The following is a 5,372-nucleotide window of genomic DNA, read 5'->3' as shown; positions in this document are numbered from 1 at the left end:
CAGCAGGATTGTTGCAGCCATTGCTGATACCCGAATGGAAGTGGGATAAACTAGGCATGGATTTCATCACGGGATTGCCAAAGATTCGTTCAGGCTATGACTCGATTTGGGTTATAGTCGACCGCTTGACGAAGGTAGCTCATTTCATTCCAGTCAAAACTACCTATAGCAGTGCTAAGTTGGCAAAGATATACATGACCAGAATTGTGTGTTTGCATGGAGTTCCGAGGAGTATCGTATCAGATAGAGGAACCCAATTTACCTCAAAGTTTTGGAATCAGTTGCATGAAACATTGGGAACCAGGCTGGAATTCAGTACAGCTTTTCACCCACAGACAGATGGACAGACTGAGAGAGTCAACCAGATTTTGGAGGATATGCTGAGAGCTTGTGCACTAGATTATGGATCTAGTTGGGATGATAACCTGCCGTATGCAGAGTTTTCTTATAACAACAGTTACCAAACCAGCTTGAAGATGGCACCTTTCGAAGCTTTATACGGAAGGAGGTGCAGGACACCGTTATCATGGGACGAAGTGGAGACTGTCAGTTGTTTGGACCAGATTTGATTAAGGAGTCTGAACAGAAAGTTAAGTTGATTCGCGATAGGCTCAAGGTAGCCCAGTCCAGACAAAAGAGCTATGCGGATGCAAAACGCAAGGAAATAGAATATGAAGTTGGAGACATAGTTTATCTAAGAGCATCCCCACTTCGAGGAGTTAAGCGTTTTGGAGTTAAGGGAAAATTAGCACCATGTTTCGTTGGACCGTATAGGATCTTGCAACGCATGGGAGGAGTTGCTTATAAGCTGGAATTGCTAGAGGGACTGTCAGGAGTTCATGATGTATTCCATGTTTCTCAACTGAAGAAATGTCACGCCGAGATGGCAGAGGTACCGCTAAGAGATACAGTGCCACTTGAAGCAATTCAGTTGAGGGATGATTTAACATATGAGGAGAAACCAGTCAGGATTCTCGAGGATGCCAGCAGAGTTACTCGCAGCAAGGTTATCAAGTTTTGCAAGGTTTAGTGGAGCCACCACACTGAGGATGAAGCCACCTGGGAGAGAGAAGAAGATTTGCTCAAGGACCACCCTCACCTATTTTCTAGCCAACCCGAATCTCGAGGGCGAGATTCACCTTAAGGGGGGTAGGTTTGTAACATCCCAAATTTTCAATTTGGAATGTTATACATTAGCTCATCAAGCATATCATATTTTCTTGCATTTTGTTGATCCTAGAAATTTCACGCAACTCAAGGACCCTCGGAGAGAGTTGGAGATTTCGAAATTTTCGTATTTGAGTTCTCTCAAAACTATGAAAAGAGGATCATTGCATTTATTTATTTTATCTTCAAATATTTTTCCAATATCAAAAATAAGAGAGGGAATAATATGACTTTCCCCAAAAATTTAGGAAAAATGAAGATTTAATAAATAAACCAAATTTTGGATTTTCTCGGAGTTTATTGCCTTAGGGAAAAATGCGTGTTTTCAAAAAAATTGCATTTTAGGCTCCGAGTAAAAGTTCATTTTGTTCGACTCATTTTTAGGAATCGGGGAAAATCTACTTCATTAAGTTTGGAGTTCGTTTAGATTTTTTTTCTACGCGCGAAACCGATTTAAAAAAAAAGAAAAAACAGAGCCGCAACGCCTTGGGCCAAAGGCCCAAGCCGCCAAGCCAGCCGGCCGGCCAGGAGGCCGAGGCCATCGCTAGCGCGCCGCGCCAGGGAGCCAGGGAGCCGCCCCGGTTTCCTTTTCTTTTACAAATCCTAGTAGGATTTGGACCCGTTTCGTTATTCCGTTTTTTGTTCCTAGGATTCCTAATCCTAGTCTAATTCTTGTCCCCTACTCCAAGCAAAACCCCCTCCCCTATATAAATACCCAAGCACCCCCCAACACATCAAACCAACACCTCTCCTCTCCTCTCCTCCTCCGCAGCAGCAGCGCAACACCACCACCGCGCCGCCGCCCCTCACCACCACCGCGCCGCCGCCCTACACCGCCGCCGCCAAGTGCCGCCGCCGCCACCCAACGCCGCCGCCGCCGGAGCCCCTCGCCTCTTCGAGGTACTAGCCCCGCGCCGCGTCACCTTTTCTTTTCCTCGGTTCGGTTTTCCGTAAATCGTTCGGTTTCCGTTCCGATTTTCTAGATCGGTTTTTCGTTTCGGTTTTCTTTCCGAAACCCTAGATCGGTTTTTCTCGCCGGTTTTTCTTTCTGGTTTTGTTTAGCGAGCGTTCGCCGGACCGTTCGTCCTAACGAACGTGATCACCGGTTTGCCCCGGTTAATGAACGTCCGTTCGTTCAACCGTTCGTCGTTTTCTTTCTCATCGGATTTATTCCGCTATTTTTCCGATAGCGATTTCAGATCTGATTTTCTTTCTAGTTTATCTTCTCGCTTGTTTATCGGAATCAGGTGATTCAAGCACCTGGAGTTTCGTCTCGAAACCGCCGTTCCGACTAATCCACTTGAACAAAGTTTTGCTACTGAAAATTTTGACCTAGTTTCAACTTGCTAGAACCGAGTTGTTTTCCCTCGCTGTTTGACCTTCGTGGCTTCATTTTGATTCTTTTGCTACCAGGGTTCTTAAGTTGAACTTTCTGGTTAGATCTTTTATTGGAGATTTACCCGTGCATTAGATGAGTACTTATTGTATGCTTGTTGTTTGTCTGCGATAGATCACCCAGAGTGCGCCGCTTGTTACTTCGAATCTCTAGGTTTCGCGGATCATCAGCAAGGCAAGTAACACTTGATCATATCTTTTCTACTACCCAGTTTTATGCATTAGATCAATCCTCAAACATTGCATGATTAGGATCTAATTAAATTGTGGGATGGGAAGTAGATGAGGTAGTACCTATTACCTGTATTACTTATGAAACCTTTGGGTGTTAACTCTGCGTTTGCTTATTATGCCATGCTATGCTAGTAGACGTGGATTGGGTGAGTGAATATCCATGACAGATGTGAGGTTGTTAATTAATGGTTCATCTAAGGTGGCAACTTAAATACACATCTGGGTGGATTGAGGCACCTGGGGTATCCAGTGATTGCCTGTTTTTTTGGAAATCCTAGGGTTACCGTGTGATTTTCCTATGGACCGCAACCCAGGCTCAAAGGGATCATAAGATAATTCATGCTAGTAACTTCCGTGTGCAGCCACAAGTCATTATGGGCTCTGGCATAGTTGACTAAGTCGTGCGAACTCTTATAGTGGTAGACTAGCAGATGTAGGGGATGTAGGTGTACCGGTCTACCCGTCGTAAGGTGCTAGCGCTTCTGAAAGACTATGTCTCGGTCATTCGTTTCTCAAACACCCTGTAGTGCGAGAAACCAAACGGAGGCGATCGAGTCTTGTGGGGAAAAGTGCGCAAACCTCTGCAGAGTGTACAAACTAATCATGATTAGCCGTGTCCCCGGTTATGGACATCTTGAGTATCTAGTACTTGAATATCATGTGAATCTCAACATGTTACTCTAATTAATATTGTTGGGTTTGTTAATGAATACTTTTAATTGGGATTGAGGATGCTGTCAACCATTCTCAATGTTTAACAACCACCATGATAGTTAAATAAATTATTCCTTTGCAGTAGGGAAAAACTGGCTTTATGCAAAATTGTAACCATAGAGCTTTACCACCAGCCAAATATGCATGTAGTATAGCCTATCTCCATTGTTATTTCCCTATGTGTTACATTGCCAGCATATTCCATGTGCTGACCCGTTTTCGGGCTGCAACGTTTCATGTTGCAGACTTTTCAGACGACGAATAAGGTGCTTTTAGGTCGTGGTTCTATACTCAGTGATGCCGTTGGAGTTGATGGACTCACTTATCTTCCAAGTCTTCCGCTGTTATCGTTAGTAGATGGCCTTAAGCCATGATTATTGTAATAAGTCCTCTTCTGGACAAAGGATGTAATAAGTGTGTGATTGCTACTCTGCTATAAATCCTTCGAAGTACTGTGTGGTGTCAGCATTACTGATCCAGGGATGACATCGGAGCACAGAGACTTGATCCATTCGGGTCGGGTCGCTACAGTGGTTCACTCGGCCAGTTCACCCTTTTACTCTACTGGCTAATCTCCAGCCACCGTAACGGACCGGTGGTGTCTAAGGCGACGGCCCTTGACAGGTCCTCCACGACAACCACCATGGCCACTGCACAACTCGTCTGCGGCTCGACTCCATGCGGCGAGCACACTGATGGATTCGTCTCCCTTCAATAAAGGAGACGACAGAGGTTCACTCGACCGCCACGTGTGTCGCCACTTCGCTGGACGGATCTTCATCACTCGGCCGCCCTATGCGGCACCGCTCGGCCACCCTGCATGCAGTCACGAAGCTGCTCGCGTCACCATTAACTTCCCCGACTCGGACACCTCGCGCATCGTCACTCCACGGCACGCGTCTACTTCACCCGGCCGCCCCGCGCGTCGCCACAGGTTGGTCACCTCATAACCACTCGGCCGCCCCGTGCGTCGCCACTCGGTTGGTCACCTCATAACCACTCGGCCGCCCCGTGCGTCGCCACTCGGTTGGTCACCTCATAACCACTTGGCCGCCCCGTGCGTCGCCACTCGGATGGTCACCTCATCACCACTCGGCCGCCCCGCGCGTCGCCACAGGTTGGTCACCTCATAACCACTCGGCCGCCCCGTGCTTCGCCACTCGGTTGGTCACCTCATCACCACTCGGCCGCCCGTGCGTCATCACTCGGTTGGTCATCTCATCACCACTTGGCCGCCCCGTGCGTCGCCACTCAGGTTGGTCACCTCATAACCACTCGGCCGCCCCGTGCGTTGCCACTCGTTGGTCACCTCATCACCACTCGGCCGCCCCGTGCGTCGCCATCAGGTTGGTCACCTCATAACCACTTGGCCGCCCTGTGCGTCGCCACTCGGTTGGTCACCTCATCACCACTCGGCCGCCCCGTGCGTCGCCACTCAGGTTGGTCACCTCATAACCACTCGGCCGCCCCGTGCGTCGCCACTTGGTTGGTCACCTCATCACCACTCGGCCGCCCCGTGCATCGCCACCAGGTTGGTCACCTCATAACCACTTGGCCGCCCCGTGCGTCGCCACTCAGGTTGGTCACCTCATAACCACTCGGCCGCCCCGTGCGTTGCCACTCGGTTGGTCACCTCATCACCACTTCGCCGCCCCGTGCATCGCCACTCAGGTTGGTCACCTCATAACCACTCGGCCGCCCCGTGCGTTGCCACTCGGTTGGTCACCTCATCACCACTTGGCAGCCCCGTGCGTCGCCACTCGGATGGTCACCTCATCACCACTCGGCCGCCCCGCGCGTCGCCATAGGTTGGTCACCTCATAACCACTCGGCCGCCCCGTGCATCGCCACTCGGTTGGTCA

Source organism: Triticum aestivum, chromosome 5B, assembly GCF_018294505.1.
Source record: "Triticum aestivum cultivar Chinese Spring chromosome 5B, IWGSC CS RefSeq v2.1, whole genome shotgun sequence".
NCBI lineage: Eukaryota > Viridiplantae > Streptophyta > Magnoliopsida > Poales > Poaceae > Triticum > Triticum aestivum.
This window is presented reverse-complemented; position numbering follows the sequence as displayed.